Source organism: Anolis carolinensis, chromosome 1 (assembly GCF_035594765.1).
Source record: "Anolis carolinensis isolate JA03-04 chromosome 1, rAnoCar3.1.pri, whole genome shotgun sequence".
Lineage (NCBI taxonomy): Eukaryota > Metazoa > Chordata > Lepidosauria > Squamata > Dactyloidae > Anolis > Anolis carolinensis.
The window spans coordinates 362,151,159-362,170,723 of NC_085841.1; the positions used below are offsets into that span (position 1 = coordinate 362,151,159).

General features: G+C 42.4%; 1 long non-coding RNA gene across 1 annotated transcript; it reads right to left on the reverse strand.

The window, feature by feature from the left end:
- Positions 1-1,074: 1,074 nt before the first annotated feature.
- Positions 1,075-17,858, reverse strand: LOC134295616 (uncharacterized). The gene is made up of 2 exons (XR_010002247.1): positions 17,234-17,858; positions 1,075-1,245 (listed from the first exon to the last, which is right to left on the reverse strand). It is a non-coding gene; the product is annotated as an uncharacterized LOC134295616 (long non-coding RNA).
- Positions 17,859-19,565: the final 1,707 nt, after the last annotated feature.

The following is a 19,565-nucleotide window of genomic DNA, read 5'->3' on the forward strand; positions in this document are numbered from 1 at the left end:
TTTGAAGGCACACAACAACAGCAACAATCCTAATTAACTTGACTATCTCATTGGCCAGTAGCAGGCCCAGACTTTCCATTGAAATCCTAATAGGTTTATGTTGGTTAACATTGTTTTCATTTTTAAATATTGTATTGTTCTTTCGTTGTTTTTGTTGTTGCACTACAAATAAGACATGTGCAGTATGCATAGGAATTTGTTTGTATTTTTTTTCCAAATGATAATTCGTCCCCTCAACAGTCTGAAGGATTGTGGACCGGCCCTCTGCTTAAAAAGTTTGGGGACCCCTGATCTAAACACTAGACTCCTCTTGATGCAGCCTAGAATCACATTGGATTTTTAAGCTCCTGCATCACACTGTTGATTCACATTCTGGTCTACTTAGACCCCTAGATCCCTCTCATATGGATGGCTTCCAAGTCTGGTGTCACCCATCCGATATCTCAGTATTTCATTTCCCTGCTTAAGTGCAGCACAATACATTTCTCCCTGTTGAAATTCCTTTTCTTAGTTTTGGCCCAGCTCCCTAACCTGTTCAGATCATCCTGGATCCTGATCCTATTAGCTATCCCTCCCAATTCCATGCCATCTGTAAATTTGATCCGCATGTCTTTTATTCTGTCATCCCGTTCTCCCCTTTCTGAACTCAGCTTCAGTCAAAAAGGAGCAGGGGAGCAGAAGGGAAATGTCTGAACACTGAAATAATATCCATGAAAACAGCTTTGAATGGATTGCCGATTGGTCCGTGTTTGGTTTGGGTCTTGTTTTTAAAAATACCAAATATATTTATAATATCTGCATTAAAAAAGAAAGAAGGAAAGACTGTCATGGAAGTGGAAGCTGTCGGGGCTAATGAGACAGATAAGGATCACTTTGGCAGAGAAAGTAGCTGCAAAAGGAAATGTATATTGTTCCAAGCCTCAATTAATTTAATCCAGTCTATTGCCGAACACAAATGATGGTGTCAGGCTCAACAAAAGCCTATGAAGGGAGAAAAAAAGGAGGAGGAGAAAGAAAACAGGGGAGGAGGGAAAGAGTGTGGCGAGAACAAAGCAAATGACTTCCAATCTGGTGTTCAAAGCCAGGCGGTTTATTTAGACGGTTCACAGACGTCCATTTCTTCCTAAACTGTGTATGAATAATTTGATGGCTGTTTCCCCTCGTGCGTTTGATATTGCTCATTGTTGCCAGCTCTTGGTATGGATGGGACAACAATGGGAAGATATCACTCCTGGCTCTTGGCATCTGCAAATAAACCACAAAGAACAAATGATTTTTTAATATCCCTGACTGCTGTTCACAATGGCAAAGAAATTGGAAGCGAGGCAAGGATAATCAGTCCAGGTGAATCTGGCCAGTAGATGACAAGAGTTTCTGGCTCCTAATTGAGGCCAAGGAAAAAGCACTGGATTATCAGGAAAGGCTGCAGACTTAGATGCAAAAAAATGTATCGCCTTCTTCCAAGGATGCCAAAAAAACAAAAACAAAAACAAACCCAATATGAGAGTCACCGTAAGTCAGAATGGAATGGAATAGAAAAAAGTTGTTTGTGTCTCGTGGCAGGGTACAAATGTGGCAAATAAATAAATAAATAAATAAATTTCTCAGAGTCTCAACCTGTCACACCTCAGGCTAGCTTCACCTTGCAAAGACACCAGGCTGAACACAGAACGTAGTCTTTTATAGTTTACTAGCTTGGGGTCCCGGCGGTGCCCGGGTTATTAGTAGATGGCATTGAGTTGTTTGGGGATGTGAGGAAATATCACTTAAGTTTGGTCCAGATCCGTCATCAGCTGGGTTCAGTGCTGTCTGTATAAGGGTGAACTACAACTCCCAGAGTCAAAGATCGATCACCCCAAAACCATGCCTGTATGCACAGTTCGGCATGATAGGGCTGTGTGCCAAGTTTGGTCCAGATCCGAAGTCGGCTGGGTTTAGTGCTAACTATATAAGGGTGAACTACAACTCCCAGAGCCAAAGGAGAATCACCCTGAAACCCTGCCTGTATGCTCAGTTGGACATGAGGCAGTGTGCCAAGTTTGGTCCAGATCCGAAGTTGGCTGGGTTCAGTGCTGTCTATATAAGGGTGAACTACAACTCCCAGAGCCAAAGGACTTAGCAACCCAAAAGATAGTTGCATCTATCAAGTAGGAAATAAGGTACCACTTATAAAATGGGGAGGCAAATTTAACTAATTTACGACATTGGAATGAGGAAGTGCCGTCACAGTGGATGATCTCTCGGTTCTATGTGTATATGTATATAATGTGATCTGCCCTGAGTCCTCTTCGGGGTGAGAAGGGCAGAATATAAATACTGTAAATAAATAAATAATGTTGCCTAAGTACCTGATGTTGCCTGGGTTCATTTGGTAAGGATATATATTAGAAATATGCATTTTTGGATTTTGGATTTTAAGAATAAAGCTATTAGAAAATGCATAACCATATAAACAGAACCATTTATATACAGTAGAGTCTCACTTATCCAACATGAACGGGCCGGCAGAATGTTGGATAAGCAAATATGTTGGATAATAAGGAGGCATTAAGGAAAAGCCTATTAAACATCAAATTAGGTTATGATTTTACAAATGAAGCACCAAAACATCATGTTAGACAACAAATTTGGCAGAAAAAGTAGTTCAATACGCAGTAATGCTATGTAGTTATTACTGTATTTATGAATTTAGCACCAAAATATCACGATATATTGAAAACATTGACTACAAAAATGGCTTGGATAATCCAGAACGTTGGATAAGCGAGTGTTGGATAAGTGAGATTCTACTGTATATATAAAAAGATCACATTATATACATATAGGGCAAACATTCAATGCCCATATACACACAGAACCGAGATAGACACAGACGCAGAGGCAATTTAACCTTCTCCTGAGGGGATGTTCGATTCTGGCCACAGGGGAGAACAGCTGCTTCATCATCCACTGTGACGGCACTTCCTCATTCCAACGTTGTAAATTAGTTAAATTTGCCTCCCCACTTTATAAGTGGTACCTTATTTCCTACTTGATGTGGTGCTACTTCCATCAGCCCAAGATCAACCTATTTACGTACTGCCGCCTGACCTTGTTGAAGGAGAGTGCTGTATCCAAAAGACACAGGCAAAAGCTGCTCTGTTTGGAACAGGGAAGATGGCCGCCTCTTTTGCGGCCTAGCACAATGGAGCCAGGCTGCAAGGCCTGAAACGTGTTAGCAAAATGATCAAAGGAGGCTTGGATTGGGGCTTTGGGGGCTAGAAGTGTTCATAAGCATATCGTTAAAAAGATAATAACAATGTTCTCTGCTGTCTTTTGAGGAAAGTAGGGCCTTACAAAGAAGTTGAAAGCTGAGGTAAGATGGCGCCTTCCTTTTCGGCCTAGCAGCGAGGGGCCAGCCTGGAAGGCCTTAAACATGTCAGCAGAGGGGCCAAAGGGGGCCATCTGTTGTCAGTGGGTTCATGGATCGTAGGGGTCATGTGTGTCAAGTTTGGTCCAGGTCCGGCCTTTCTGGTGGTCCCAGTAGTGTTTTGGATTACCAAAGTGTAGGCCGAAAGCTGTTACCTGTCCCAAAGCTAGCATCGTTCTGAGGAGATAAGTAGGCCGAACGAAGCCAGTTGGTAGTAGTTTTTCCCTCAGCAATCCCAGTGGCCTGTGAAAGTGGCGGCCAATCAGAGCTGGGCCATATTCCGGCCGGCCAATCAGAAAGCTGACCTATATTCCGCCAGGCCAATCAAAACGCGAGCACATACACCGCCCGACCAATCAAAACGCTGACACAAACATACAAACATTCACTTTTATTATATATATAGATATAGATATAGATTAGAGCAGGGGTCCCCAAACTTTTTAAACAGGGGGCCAGTTCACGATCCTTCGGACCGTAGGAGGGCCAAACTATAGTTGGCCACCGAGCAATAATTAATAATAGTATTAATAATAACAACAACAATAATAATAAAAAGAGGGTTGGAAGAGACCCTTTGGGTCATTGAGTCCAACCCCCTTCTGCCTTTGTGCACCGAAAGCACAAGCAAAGCACCCCTGACAGATGGCCACCCAGCCTCAATGTTAATAATAATAAATAATAATTATTATAATAAAGAGGGTTGGAAGAGACCCCTTGGGCCATTTAGTCCAATCACCTTCTGCCCTTGTGCACCGAAAGCACAAGCAAAGCACCCCTGACAGATGGCCACCCAGCCTCAATGTGAATAATAATAATAATAATAATAATAATAATAATAATAATAATAATAATAATAATAATAGGGTTGGAAGAGACCCCTTGGGCCATTGAGTCCAACCCTCTTCTGCCTTTGTGCACTGAAAGCACAAGCAAAACACCCCTGACAGATGGCCACCCAGCCTCAATGTTAATCATAATAATTAATAATAATAATAATAATAATAATAATAGTGGTTGTAAGAGAAGAAGAGACCCCCTTGGGTCATTTAGCCCAACCCCCTTCTGCCCTTGTGCTGTGGGGGCCGGATAAATGGCTTCGATGGGCCGCATCCGGCCCCCGGGCCTTAGTTTGGGGACCCCTGGATTAGAGAATAGAGAAAAAGATAGTTCATAAAAGGTAAAAGTTAAGTTCCAAAAACTAGTTTCAAAAACAAGGCTGTAAGAAACAAATTCATAGAAACATTAGGCATGAAGCAAGGTCCTTTCCAAAGAAGCCAAAGTCCCAGCAACGAAAATACATCCAGGCTATACGTTAATACAGGAAAGCAGACTTGGTTCTTGATTCAAGCGAGGAAATTGCTTTGACAAAGATTTTCCTCTCAGCAGACTATTTTAATAGCATGACATGAAGGCATTTCTTTGCCCTTTGACTTCCCTCTTATTTCCTATTCAGAGGCTTCTGCGCAACCCCTGAAGTTCCAACCAACTAGCCCATCATCAAGGCCACTGAGCTCTTTAGTGTTATCAGGCTGATGCTGGGAACTGCTCTCCCTTTCTGCCTCTTGCACCTGAAAACCATCATCAGAAACAACCTCATTTCTTCCCATGGGAAAAACTCGCTGCTCTTCATCTCCCACAGCAGGAACACTCTGCACCTGAATCCTATAATTCCCATCAGAGTCATCTTGAAACTCATCCTGAATCTGAATCCCATCATTATGCACTTCCATCCCAGAATCCTCATCAGAGTCACACAAAGGCAAAGGCTGAGTCACAACACAATCAATTCAACATAAAATGAAATTTCTGGAGTCAAACAACTACTTTCAAATTAAGGACCACACAATTAAACAGAAAATAACACTTTCAAACCAGGAATATACAATTTTTCAAATTTTTGTTACTTCCAGCAAAAGGAAGTCACATCATAGAGATGTTCAATGTGTTGTCGAAGGCTTTCAGGGCTGGATCCATTGGGTTGCTGTGAGTTTCTGGGCTGTATGGCCATGTTCCAGAAGCATTTTCTTCTGGCATCCTCAGAGGTTTGGGACAATGAGGCAAGTGGAGTGTATATATATTTGTGGAATGTCCAGGGTGGGAGAAAGAACCTTTGTCTGTTGAGTATTCATTCTACATTGTAGATTATTTATTTTTGTTATTATATCCCACTTTTTCTCTCTTAAAAGAGACTCGCCTCCTTGTCACTCATCTGATAATATTATGAAATGTACTCAAGGAACCACATTTTAGATCATGGCTTCCCAAAACAATGAGTTACTTGCTAAAAATTTAGGGGGAATTATCTGATGTGTTCCTATTTCGCCTCCACCCCTGAACATTTCTGAGGAAAGTTCATGAGAACGGTCAAAAGAGTATTTAGAAATGGTTTCCATAATGTCATCAGGATGGTGTTCATTTTCTCTCATCTCTCTGGAATTCCTTCTCTTATAGTTCAAGCATCTCGTGGCATGTAGTCCTTGTTTTCCCTTTTGTTATTAATCTGGGAAGGAATGCTCTCTAATATTGGCGAAGATGTAAACGGAAACGGTCAGCTCGTCCAGCATCAGATACATGAATTCTGCTGCTCGTCTTGGTCAGATTTCAAACAGGAAACAACAGCTTTAGAGATGAAGGGTTCTGAAAAGGCCCCAAACACAACAAGATGAAAAACTTGCAGTTTGATGGATTTTTGTGCCGATGATTAGCAGGAGAGCATTTGAGAGGGTTTTGCTGGGGCAAATGTATGAGTCAGATTTACAAATGCCTAAATGCTCAGAATTCGTGTTTATAAATAGTGCCATCATAATAAAAATAATAGTGGATCATAATAAACTGATCTTGGTGTTCTTGGTGGCCTGGGGATACCAAGTCACCTTGTCTGTCTCCTGAGAAATCTGTATAAAGACCAAGTAGACACAGTCAGAACAGACCACGGAACAGGAGACTGGTTCCAGATTAGGAAAGGAGTGCGGCAGGGCTGTATACTTTCACATTCCCTATTCAACTTGTATGCAGAACACATCATGTGACGTGCGGGGCTTGAGGAATCCAAGGCCGGAGTTAAAATTGCTGGAAGAAACATTAACAACCTTAGGTATGCAGATGATACCACGTTGATGGCTGAAAGTGAGGAAGAGCTGAGGAGCCTTATCACCAAGGTGGAAGAAGAAAGTGCAAAAGCCGGGCTGCAGTTAAACATCAAGAAAACCACGATCATGGCAACCAGACTGATTGATAACTGGCAAATAGAGGGAGAAAACGTGGAGGCAGCGACAGACTTTGTATTTCTAGTCACAAAGATGCAGATGCAGACTGCAGCCAGAAGATCAGAAGATGTTTCCTTCTTGGGAAGAGAGCAATGGCCAACCTCGATAAAATAGTGAAGAGCAGAGACATCACACTTGCAACGAAGTTAAAGCAATGGTATTCCCCGTAGTAACCTATGGATGCGAGAGCTGGACCATAAGGAAGGCTGAGCGAAGGAAGAGAGACGCTTTGGAATTGTAGTGTTGGAGGAAAATCCTGAGAGTGCCTTGGACCACAAGAAGCTCCAACCAGTCCATCCTCCAGAAATAATGCCCAATGGCTGCTCACTGGAGGAAAGGATATTAGAGGCAAAGATGAAGTATTTTGGCCACATCATGTGAAGGCAGGAAAGCTTGGAGAAGAGAATGATGCTGGGGAAAATGGAAGGAAAAAGGAAGAGGGGCCGACCAAGGGCAAAATGGATGGATGGTATCCTTGAAGAGACTGGCTTGAACCTGAAGGAACTGGGGGGCGGTGACGGCCGACTGGGAGCTCTGGCCTGGGCTGGTCCATGAGGTCACAAAGAGTTGGAAATGGCTGAGTGAATGAAGAAAATAGTGCCATTGTTGGAGACTGGCCCGGAGGGGAAGTAAAGGAGAGAATTCCAAGAGAGCAATAAAACAAGCCTTTTATTGTTATCACAGCTAATGATAAGGCAAACAGCCGTAGGCACCCATTCTAATGGATCCGTACCATGCAAATGGCCGTCGCAAAATGTGCGCAGTTAACAAAGAATATATATCTGGCTTATCTAAATTTGACCAATGGCTGAGGGTCTTCCTCACCTTCCACACCCACTTTGGCACAAGTCATACCAATGACCTAACTTGTTTACTCTGAGCTTTCTTCTCTCCTTGGAACTTCCTGGAGAAAGGCACCAGCTCACAGGAAGGGAGGGGCATATGCAGAGGCAAAGCTACATAGGCAAAAGTTTACTGTTTTCTGGCTTATGGTCCCTTCACCATGATGGCAAAACCTTTAGACCCTGCAGCAACCTGGAACAAAGGAGGTTTGCCTCTTCCATCAGCAAACTGTACTCCAAACAGAAGCAGGACCCCAGTTTCAAATGCCTCCTCCAACCAACTCTACACTCTATCAATTAGAGGCAGGACCTTAATTGGAGGTTTTTAAACAGAGCTTGGATGGCCATCTGTCAGGAGTGCTTTGATGGTGCCTTCCTGTGTGGTAGAAAGGGGTTGGATTGGATGGACCTTTTGGTCCCTTCCAACTCTAGGATGCTATATATATATATATGGGCACTGCGGTGGAGAAGCAAAAAGGTGGGTCCAAATCTTCAGTGGAAGCATTCCTGCCCTGAAAATGCTCTCATTTAACGCCCCTGTTTTGTTTTCCTTCAGCCCTGGGATCTTCCACCCCTAATCCATTTGGTCTCCAAAGCCCCAAGTGCATTTGGAGAGCTGCCACTTGGTTCTCAAACCTGCAATTAGTTACTCCGTGTGTCGACCAAGAGATTGGTATGTTTCACCTGAATGTGTTTATGCAGGGCGGCACGGAGGTTTTTACGCACTGCATGGGAGGTTGTCTAAAAATATAGCAGGCTCAGACACATTCATGTGAGGCTTGACAGGGAAGGGAAGGAAGGAAGGAAGGAAATGAATTGTGTCTCAAGGTTGAATGCTGTCTTAAAGAACAATAAAATGTGTTTTAATTAATTTTATTATGTATTTCATTTTACATATTGCGATACTGTATATATCACTGTTCATATTCCCTAAAATTCCCTTCCTCTTCTCCAGACCTACAGTAATATTAAAATATATATTTAATGCTTAAAAATAAAAAAATAAAAAAGAGGAATCTGAGAAATTAAACTTACGATTGCAGCAAGCCTTGTAAAATCCAAACAAATGCCTTTCTCTGAATACACAAATATGACACTAATTTTGGATGTATTTATTAATATTTGGATTTTAACCTGGCATCACTTGTTAGATGATCTTTTATATTTTAATTCATTTTTTGTAAATAGCATATGTATATATATTTAATAATCAGCACAGTATTTGACATAGCAAATATTTTTTCAGACACAAAACTGAACAAATATATATGAAATCATACCATAAAAGGATGATGTACAGTATGTTTATATTTAGTTCAAAAATGTATTTACATACCCTACAGAAATCTTTATATTTTGGAATAAATTCATGAGAATATGCTCCCATAATAAATAAATAAATAAATAAATAAATAAAAGAATATTTAAAACTGAGTTGCTGTGAGTTTTCCAGGCTGTATGGCCATGTTCCAGAAGCATTCTCTCCTGATGTTTCACCCACATCTATACACAGTAACCCAGAGATTCCGGCCATGAAAGCCTTCGACAACACATTTAAAACTAAGTTTCTGCCTTACCCCTCAAAGACATGCTAGGAGAATCATTATATGTTGTCACACTTATCATACTACATATATTCTCTCATTCTATCTTTTGTTTTCTTTCATTTGTTATAAATCTTCAAACTCACAAAGTAACTTCACATTGTCTTTCTTTTTCATATAAGTTATAAAAGTTGTAAAAAGGAGGTGCACGGTCAGATATTTTGTTAACTGGTGGACTCTCCGTCTTTGGAGGTCTAGAAACCGAGGTTGGATGGACATCTTTCAGGGGTGCTTTAGTTGTGCATTCTTGCATAGCAACATGGGGTTGAATAGGTATTGTCTATGATTTTCTGAGGAAAGGTTGTATTTAGTTTACAGTTACATGAGCCAAGTTTCACAAATATGCACCCCAGGAAGTAGGCAAAGAGCGCGTCTACACTGTTGAATGAATGCATTTTGACTCCACTTTAAAATCCAGGATTCAATGACATGGAATAATGGGAGTTGTAGTTTTGAAAGGTCTTTAGCCTTCTCTGCTAAAGAGTGCTGCTACCTCACCAAGCTACCCTGTTTCCCCGAAAATAAGACACCCCCAAAAAATAAGACCTAGCAGAGGTTTTGCTGAATTGCTAAATATAAGGCCTCCCCTGAAAGTAAGACCTAGCAAAGTTTTTGTTTGGAAGCATGCCCAGTGCCCGCCAAACAAAACACCAGAGCATGCAGGATTGGTAAATGTACATACCAGTTGTACATGGAAATAATGGTAATACAGTAGAGTCTCACTTATCCAAGCTAAACGGGCTGGCAGAATGTTGGATAAGCGAATATGTTGGATAATAGGGAGGGATTAAGGAAAAGCCTATTAAACATCAAATTAGGTTATGATTTTACAAATTAAGCACCAAAACATCATGTTATACAACAAATTTGACAGAAAAAGTAGTTCAATAGGCAGTAATGTTATGTTGTACTTACTGTATTTATGAATTTAGCACCAAAATATCATGATATATTGAAAACATTGACTACAAAAATGGCTTGGATAATCCAGAAGCTTGGATAAGCGAAGCTTGGATAAGTGAGACTCTACTATAATAAGAAATTCTTGACAGGAGTCATAGTTTGTCTGGTTTGGTTATGTTGGTTTGTGATGAAAACCACTGTACAGTATATAATAAATGTTCATTTTTTTGTCCAACGATAAATGTGAATTCTTCTTCATGGAAAAATAAGACATCCCCTGAAAATAAGACCTAGCACATCTTTGGGAGCAAAAAATAATATAAGACACTGCCTTATTTTCGGGGACACACGGTAGCATTGAGCCTGGGCAAAGAGGGGTTAAGCTGCATTAATTCTACAAAGTAGATGCACCCAAAGACTGTGTTACAGGTGGATCAGGGAAACCATGGCCCTGTGTCTGCAAGGTCTGGGCAAGATGTTGATAACCTTGGAAGTCTCTCATTGATTATTGGCTAACATGATGACAAATTTATAACAGCAACAACTGATTGGTTGGTTCATTGACTGATTCCTCACATAGGATCCAGAGTAGCTCTGCTGTAGTTATTAGACTTGTGCATAGATTCGGAGTAGTTGGTTCCCTTCGGCCAATCTGGTAAGGGCACAGATGTCAGGTTTTTTCACGGCTCCTCCCCTACTATTTGGCACCATGCGGCACGCAAAGAAGCTGCCACGTGCTGCTCACATGAGGGGAGCCTTGTATGTTCCCCATTGCTGTCAGTTGGCTGGATCTTCCCGGAAACAGATATGGAAAACAAATATTTCCATTAGCCGATTTTCGTGAAGCTCCCAAAAATTGGATCTGGGTACAGAATGAAATTCAGATGCCAAAACCGGATAACCCTCCAGCCGAATTGCACAAGCCTAGTAATTATTGCTAACCATCATTAAGTCAACTTGGCAACCCCAAGAATAGGAGATCTCCAAGTCATCCTATTTTCCAGTCTTGCAGAGTCAGGGCAAGTGTAGTTTCCTTGAAGTCCATCCACTTGGAAGGGAGTCTTCCTCTTTTCTTGTTATCTTCTACCTTTCCATTATTGTACTTTTTAGTTAGCCATGTCATTTCAATATGTGGCTGATGTATGACAGTCACAGTTCTGTGCATTGGTCATTTACTGATGTGATCAAAGCTGGTCTCCAAGCATGAAACCAAGAAAGCGACATAGAGGACATCCGCTATTCAAAATGCTCATCTGGCTAGAAAAAAAGGCCATGTTTATTATTATAATTAATAATAATAATAACCCCAGTTTATCGCCAAACCCTTTGCTGACATCATGTTAGGAGAGGCTACATTTTTTCCATGCGCTCAGACCTCAAAGGGCCTTCTGTTTTCCTTCTCAAAGTTTCCGCTCACCTTGAGTCACATTTCCGCATAGTAAACAAACATCCAATGGGTTCAAAAAATATTCAAAGGCAAACAGGCTTTTAACACCCCCCTCCCCAAATAAATATAGAAAGGAGGCGTGTGGTTCCTGGCTGTTAAAGGAAACCACATGGGCAAAGGTAATGCTCAACATCAGACTCTTATGACTTCAGTTCGTGGCGATGACATCAGAGTAGTTTTCCAACAGCGCAAGGAAGTGTGCTCAGAGCACTTTGCACGGCTCTTTTGCACATTTGGCTTTTTTCCTAGGGAGGGAAAGATTTTCATAAAATGGATAAATTTATTTACTTAACCCTTGTGCATTTAAATATGAATATCCCACCCTATATTTGAGGATCTCAGGTTGGCATACAATAAACTTGTAAATTATTATTATTATTATTATTATTATTATTATTATTATTATTATTATTTTATGACACAGCAAACAAGATAGACATGCTGGATTTCGTTTCACAAAACCACAAGTCGAACACTTCCCAAGTGTCTAGGACTGTGTGATGTATTTTCAGATGATGCGTGCAGATCCCAGTAGGGTGGCCTTTTGCAGTTGGCTGATCGTGATTTTGTCAATGTCTATTGTTTCCAAATGCCGGCTGAGATCTTTTGGAACGGCACCCAATGTGTCAATCACCACCGGGACCACCTGCACTGGTTTCTGCCAGAGTCTTTGAAGTTCAGTCTTGAGGTCCTGATAGCGGCTGAGTTTTTCCTGTGGTTTTTCGTCAATGCGACTGTCACCTGGGTAGGCGACATCAATGATCCAAACCTTTTTCTTTTCCACAACTGTGATGTCTGGTGTGTTGTGTTCTAGAACTTTGTCAGTTTGGATTCGGAAGTCCCACAGTATCTTTGTGTGCTCATTTTCCAATACTTTTGCAGGTTTGTGATCCCACCAGTTCTTTGCTGCTGGAAGGTGGTACTTGAGGCATAAGTTCCAATGAATCATTTGGGCCACATAGTTGTGCCTCTGTTTGTAGTCTGTCTGTGCAATTTTCTTACAGCAGCTGAGGAGATGATCAATGGTTTCGTTGGTTTCCTTGCACAGTCTGCATTATTATTATTATTATTATTATTATTATTATTATTATTATTATCAATAATAATGTTGTACCCTGCTTCAAGGCTTGGGGATAGTTAAATAGGAATAGGAGGAGGAGGACGATGAGGACGAGGAGGAGAGGAAGAGAAGGAAAAGACGAAGAAGACAAAGAAGGAGATGATGGAGAAGGAGATGAAAAACAAGAAGGAGAGGGAGGAGGAGGAGGTGAAGAAGGAGGAAAGAGATGAAGGAGAAGAAGGCGGAGGAGGAGAAGGCAAAGAAAGAGATGAGGGAAAAGAAAGTGAAGGAAGAGACAAAGGAGAAGAAGGTGAAGAAAAAAGAGAAGGCAAAGGAGAATAAGGAGGAGAAGGAGAAGAGAAGAAGGCAAAGAAAAAGATGGAGAGGAAGGAGAAGAAAGAGACAAAGGAGAAGAAGTTGAAAAAGGAGAAGGAGAAGGAGTTGAAGGAGGAGAAGAAGGAGTTGAAGGAGAAGGCAAAGAAGGGAGGAGGAGGAGGTGAAGAAGGAGGAAAGATGAAGGAGAAGAAGGTGGTGGAGGAGGAGGCAAAGAAAGAGATGAGGGAAAGGAAAGTGAAGGAAGAGACAAAGGAGAAGAAGGAGAAGGAGAAGAAGAAGGTGAGGAAGGAGAAGGAGAAGGAGGAGAAAGCAAAGAAAGAGACAAAGGAGAAGAAGAAGGAGACAAAGGAGAAGAAGTTGAAAAGGAGGAGAAGAAGGAGTTGAAGGAGGAGGAGAAGGAGTTGAAGGAGAAGGGGAAGAAGGAGGAGCAGGAGGGGGAGAATAAGGAGAAAAAAGAGGAGGAAGAGAAGGAGAAGGTGAGGAAGGAGAAGGAGAAGGCAGAGAAAGCAAAGAAAGAGACAAAGGAGAAGAAGGAGAAGAAAGAGACAAAGGAGAAGAAGTTGAAAAAGGAGGGGAAGAAGGAGTTGAAGGAGGAGAAGAAGGAGTTGAAGGAGAAGGCAAAGAACGAGGAGCGGGAGGAGGAAAATAAAGAGAAAAAAGAGGAGGAGGAGGAGAAGGAGAAGAAGGAGAAGGAGAAGACAAAGGTGAGGAAGGAGAAGGAGAAGGCGGAAAAAGCAAAGAAAGAGACAAAGGAGAAGAAGGCGGAGAAGTAGAATCATAGAATCATAGAATCACATTCAAAGCACCCACAACAGAAGGAGAAGAAGGCGAAGAAGAAGAAGAAGTAGGAGGAGAAGGAGACAAAAGAGAAGAAAGCAAAGAGCAAAGAGAAACAGAAGAAGAAAAAGAATAATGAGAAGGAGGAGAGGGCAAAGGCTCGAGATGCAGTACAACAGAAGAGATAAAACCCTGTAGGTTAAAACATTAAATAATGATGATGATGATGATGGTGATTATTATTATTATTCAGCCTCACTCATTCAACAGACCATGTGCAAAAAGTCTGCTGATGCACGGATAGGAAGGAGGCCTTTATTACACCAGAGCACAAGGAACAAGCCGTGGTCCTTCCCTTCCTCTTGGTGGCAAGTCTTCCTTTCTGCCAAGGGCTGCACCGTGGCTCTGCTCCAAGAACATTTAGACTTGACCATGCAAAGACGTCTTAATCGGCCTGTTAGGGAGAAAGTATTTCAAGCATTCTTGAGTCTCGCATTCTTCCAAGCGTGCCACCTGCATGAAGCCCGTTCTCCAAATAGCCCCTGAATGAACAATCTTGAATCCCTTTGGAAAAAAATGCACCGTTTCTGCCCTTCTTTTTCCCCCCATGGGAGCTAATGTGGATTTATGGGTTTTAAGGAGGGAGCAAAGTATTTAATGTAGCATACTTCCCATTGTTGACCCAAATTCCCCCGATGCCCCTGGGATAGACATAAGCACATACTTAACACTCTCCCTTTGATATCAGTGGGAATGTAATGTGCTTAACTTGAGCCGCATGGGGAGAATCCGGTGGGTTTAAATGTGTGCCTCAAAATTCATAATTGGGATTTGCAAGAATCGTGGAATCATAGAGTTGGAAGGGACCTCGAGGGTCACCCTGTCCAACCCCCTTCTGCCAGGCAGGAAGACACAATCAAAGCCCTCCTAGCAGATGACAAGACAAAGACAAGAACAAAAACAAGACAAACACGGGGCTCCGAGCTGGCCTCGAACTCAGAGTGATTCATTGCAGCTGGCTGCAGCTGGTTGCTCAACAGCCTGCACCACAGCCTGGCCCCTGAACAATTAAACAGTTCTCACCATTGGGAAGTTCTTCCTAAATGTTTAATCTCTTTTCATGGATTCATAGGACAGAATAATTGAATCCTAGACTTGGAAGAAATCTTAAGGACCATCCAGTCCAACCCCATTCTACCATGCAGGAATACACCATCAAAGCCCTCCTAGCAGATGGCCATCCAGCCTCTGCTAAAAAATTATCCAGGTAAGGCAACTCTACTGGATTCCCAGGAAGCAGCAAATTCCTCTATCAAATAGATCTTGCCATCAGGATCTTCATTCTGATATTTAACTGGATTCTCTTTTCCTGCTGTTTGATTCCATGGCTCCATTGTGTCCTAGATCAACAAAAAGCAAGCTTGCTTCATCTTCAATAATGAGACATCCTTTCAAATATGTAAACCTGGTTCTCATGTCTTCTCTCAGCTTTCTCTTCTCCAGGCTGCTCCTGACAGGACTTGGCTTCTAAACCAATTTTGGCATTTTGTTCTTCCTTCTGTCATCCAACCCGAGGGCGAACACTTGCAGCACTCCCACAGGGAGATAGACACCATCCCGAAATACACTCCAGCATTTCACAGATGAAAACTGGAATGTCTGTGGCCAAACAACACCAGAGTGTGGTCACGATGCCAACAATGTTTAATGAGGAGGAAGATATAAGGTAGGAGAACTTGCAATAGTTAGCTTTTGTCAAAGTGTACGCAAGGGGCCAGATTCTTCCTCTCTCTTCTATCCCTTGCAGAAATAATGGGGGAAAACTACATTTGCAACTGGAACTCATCTTGCAGGAACTGAACAAAAGGCCAATGTGCCGTCACGCCTGGGGCTATAACTCTTAGCGAAAGAGGCATGGACGTGACATCTTTCCCCAGGGGACTGCTTCTTGCCCTCCTTTAGGGAAACTGGAACTCCCAAGGACCAAAACACTGTAGATAACTCAAAACTGTTTTATTGTTCACAAAAGGTTATCCCAATAAGCTGGAGGTTTCAAAGGGGTAAAGGAAAATATCCATTACAGTCTTTGGTTGTCTTAAGTCCAAGGAGCTCTGCAGCTGAGAAGCTTTTCCAGGTCCCTCTTTCTCAATGGCTGTGAATGCCGGAGCAATCCTCAGCCTCAGTCCAAATGGCCTATGTTTGACGACACAGAGTCTTCCTCTGATGCCAAAGAACTGATTTGAAGGCGCTTGAGACTCCTCAGCGTCGTCCAGGTTGGCCTTGAACATGAAGCATAAGTCTCAAGGGTAGGAACCTCAGAATTGGTGCTGAGAGGTAACTTAATCAAGGGCTTTTAGAGCCAAGTCTCTCTCTCACGTCCATCTGATAGAAAGCTTGATGGTGGAATGAAAAAGGAAACACTGACCCACTCCAGGAAAGGGTGGAGTCAAACAATTGAGCTGAGGGAGCAATATAACTGGTGCAAACAACATTGATTGACAGCTATAAATAACCAATCAGTCCAACAGGGTAAAAGCAAAATCAGGCATGATACAACAATTCAAATCTTGCAACTTACAGTTTGACATATAGATGGCGCCACTCGTGCCGTCACGGCCAAAGTAGGTGGGAGGTTAGAAAAACTGAGACTAGCCATCTTATCACATGGAGAAATTTCCTAATCTTCACAACCTCTGAGGATGCCTGCCATAGATGTGGGTGAAACGTCAGTAGAGAATGCTTTTGGAACATGGCCAGACAGCCTGGAAAACTCACAGCAATGCAATTTCCCAGTTGTAGGACACTTCAGCCTCTTTTCAAGCATGGAGCGGTACAGAGATCATCACATGAATTATACTACTTTTGGCTGTCATGCATAGCCCTCCATGGCTGAAAAGAGGCAAAAGTGTCCTGAAAGGAGGGAACTCTGGCAATCGACGTCCTCACATTGGGAAATTTCCCCCTGGTAGGACACTTCGGCCTCTTTTCGAGCATGGAGAGGCACAGAGCTCATCACATGTTCCAGGGTTGAAAAGAAAGGAGGGAACTCTGAACATGGGTCAGCAATCCTGCTCAGAGGTCTTGTCTTTTACTGCACTTTACTCCTATCATTACAACAGGTGGGATGGAAACCATCAAAAATTTCCCATCCTGTTTCATTGCCCAGCCTAAACAGCCCCTTGTATCCTCTGGGGTTTGATGCAGAACAATAGGATTCCATGGAAAGCAATAGTTTTAACTTGGATCATTGTCTCTTGTATCCTCTGGGGAGACATGCAGATCAATAGGACCCTATTATAACCTAGAGCACTGTCTCTTGTATCCTATGGGGTTTGGGACAGAAACATAGGATTCCATGGAAAGAAACAGTTTTAAAGTGGTGCTAGTCTCATTTAATGTAAGGGGCTTTGGGCAGGGCAAGGGGTCTCTTGCTTTTCAGATATTGTTGTTTCTCCTGATAAAAGAGTAAAACTGTGATGAATGTAAAAGATGAATGTATTGACTGCCCTTAAGTTTCCAGAGTGAGTCTGATGGGAAGGCAGAACTCCAAATGATTCTCTTCCTTAAAGGGATGGTCACTACTCACCCATGCTTTCCCCTCTCACTGTGATGAGTAGTTGAAAAAGTGGGAAGACTGAGGATTAGTAGGGATTGTCCCTACCAAACTGTGACAATGGCACAGGAGTCCTCAATGTAGGGACTCAGCCAGTGATGCTTTGATTCAGGAAATATTTCTAGCCTCTCAAAAACTATCTAGTTGAGCTGGGCATGTTTGGCCTGCAGAAGAGAAGGCTGAGAGGAGACATAAAGGCCGTGAGTAAATATGTGAGGAGAAGTCATAGGGAGGAGGGAGCAAGCTTGTTTTCTGCTGCCTTGGAGACGAGGATGAGGAACAATGGCTTCACACTACAAGAAAGGAGATTCCGTCTGAACATTAGGAAGAACTTACTCATTGTGAGACCTGTTCAGCAGTGGAACTCTCTGCCTCAGAGTGTGTTGAGGCTCCTTCTTTGGAGGTTTTAAGTAGAGGCTGGATGGCCATTTGTCGGGGGTGCTTTGAATATGGTTTTCATGCTTCTAGGCAGAATGGGATTGGACTAGATAGTCCATGAGGTCTCTTCCAACTCTATGCTCTATGATTCTATAATATCTGAATGTTGAGTTCAGTTGTAATACATTAGAACCCAATCCATGCCTTTCCCTGAGTGGGTTGTAATGTCAAAAGGAATGCAAATGGTTGCCTTTGCATTGCAAATTGGATACTGCACACAAATAGCTCTGCTGGCAAGACTGGAGAATCCAGGACAGGTAAGAAAATGCCAGAATTTAACTGGAGGAATAAAGATTCAACCTAGCAACTTTTCAACAGAACTAGATGGCCATCAATTAGGACGGCTTTGATTATGTCTTCCTGCAAGGCAGAAAGAGGTTGGACTGGATGGCCCTTGGGGTTCTCTTCCAATTCTCCAGTTCTATGAAGGTGGGCAGATGGAAGTCTGTATCATAAGAGGATGCTACACTGAGCTTCTTATTTATTTATTTACAGTATTTATATTCCGCCCTTCTCACCCCGAAGGGGACTCAGGGCGGATTACAATGAATACATATATGGCAAACATTCAATGCCAATAGACAAACAACATTCAGTTTTAGACAGACACAGAGGCATTTTTTAACATCTTTCCAGCTTCACGATTTCCGGCCACAGGGGGAGCTGTTGCTTCACCGTCCATTGATGGCTGTTCTTCCTCATTCTTTTCCTCGTGAGCAGTTTTATGGTGTTGTAGATTAGTTAAATTAGCCTCCCGCATAAAGCGTCCCTAAATTTTCCCTACTTGACAGATGCAACTGTCTTTCGGGGCTGCTAGGTCAACAGCAAGCCGGGGCTTTTTTTTTTTTTTTTATGGTCAGAGGCTTAACCCGACCCGGGCTTCGAACTCATGACCTCTCGGTCAGTAGTGATTTATAGCAGCTGGTTACTAGCCAGCTGCGCCACAGCCCGGCCCTGCTTCTCTTCTTCTTTCCTTCCAAATCACTCGCACGAGAAGATGAGCACTTTATTATTGTTCCAAAATTTAAAAATGGTTGTAAAAAGACCGCATAGGGAAGCTGATGAAGAAACACAACCTACAAACTAACTACAGGACACACTAAGGAAATGAAACAAATGCTACGTTTAGCGAAGGATAAAAGAGATCCTCTCATCTCTGCAGGAGTCTACTGTATATACCATGAAGCTGTGGACAAGTCTACAGAGGGACCACCACACGCAACAGCAATGCCCAGACACAAATCAAGGCACAGGAAAGGCACTGCATACTCACTCAACCAGAGAAATCAGCCATAGCAGAGCACTTGATGAACCAACCTGGACACAGCATATGATTGGAGAACACAGATATGCTGGACCACTCTGACAACCACCATGCCAGACGACACAGAGAAGCCACTGAAATCCACAAGCAGGTGGACAATTTCAACAGAAGCGAGAAAACCGTGAAAAATCTGGCTACCAGTATTTTAAAAAAAAACCTCTAATAACAGGACAGTAAATAAAGAACAACAAACAGAAAAGAGGGGAAGTCTGTACAAGAAACGATCAGGGCCAGCTAACACCTCCAAACAAAGGATTCCCCCAGGCAGGAAGCAGCCAGGCTTTGAAGCTGCAAGGCTATTCAATGCTAATCAAGATGGTCAATTGAAAGTGGGAGACAAGAGTTCTTTCTCCCACCCTGGACATCATTCCACAGATATAAGTAAGTACAGTAGAGTCTCACTTATCCAACACTCGCTTATCCAACGTTCTGGATTATCCAACACATTTTTGTAGTCAATGTTTTCAATATATCGTGATATTTTGGTGCTAAATTCATAAATACAGTAATTAATACATAGCATTACTGCATATTGAACTACTT